The sequence below is a fragment of the Sinocyclocheilus grahami genome, unplaced genomic scaffold, assembly GCF_001515645.1.
Source record: "Sinocyclocheilus grahami isolate Dianchi unplaced genomic scaffold, SAMN03320097.WGS_v1.1 scaffold1927.1, whole genome shotgun sequence".
NCBI classification, from domain to species: domain Eukaryota; kingdom Metazoa; phylum Chordata; class Actinopteri; order Cypriniformes; family Cyprinidae; genus Sinocyclocheilus; species Sinocyclocheilus grahami.
Genome location: NW_015507106.1, coordinates 117,284 through 117,881, shown reverse-complemented (window position 1 = coordinate 117,881; position 598 = coordinate 117,284). Strand labels below are relative to the sequence as shown.

Sequence of the window (598 nt, the reverse complement as noted above, 5' to 3'; positions counted from 1 at the left end):
CACACACACACACACACACAGAGAGAGAGACACACACACACACAGGAGTGTTTGTGAAATGGGTTTGGTGAGAAATAATTCCTGCAGTTCTGCACTAAAGGTGAATCAGCGGCAGTCATTCATCAGAAGAGCTTCACACACTTGTGTCTAGAGCAGTGGAGGAACTGAGTTTGCTTCATGCGGTTACTTCACATTAGCCCACATTAGCTAGACATACCAGAACTTCAGATGTTAGAAACGTATTTCTCTTACTTCTAGCATCTCATTAAGCAGTGGTTGGAGCAGAAGATCTAACATGAACTTGTAGGCTACAGAGAAGTTTGTAAATGTAGTTCAGGAAACCTCAAACTTCAGTTACTTCAAACTGCGCTGACAACTTTTGAGTTCAGCCTGGAGTGAAGATTCAGGAATAACTAACAAGCCTGCGATTACTACCAGTCCAGTTCTCTTCTGCTCACCAACCTGCATTTATTTATCCAAAATACATAAAATTATTATTATTACTACTATTATGTTGAAAACAGCGGAGTAGAATTCAGAAGAACAGCATTTATCTGAAATAGAAATCTTTTGTAACATTATAAATGTCTTAATCATC

At 38.8% G+C, this 598-nt stretch overlaps 1 protein-coding gene across 1 annotated transcript in view; it reads right to left on the bottom strand.

Annotated features, from left to right (window-relative positions):
• The window catches only part of LOC107573385 (NACHT, LRR and PYD domains-containing protein 3-like), a 25,707-nt gene that overhangs the window by 1,364 nt on the left and 23,745 nt on the right, over nucleotides 1-598 (bottom strand). The gene's annotated exons all lie outside the window — the stretch shown is intronic.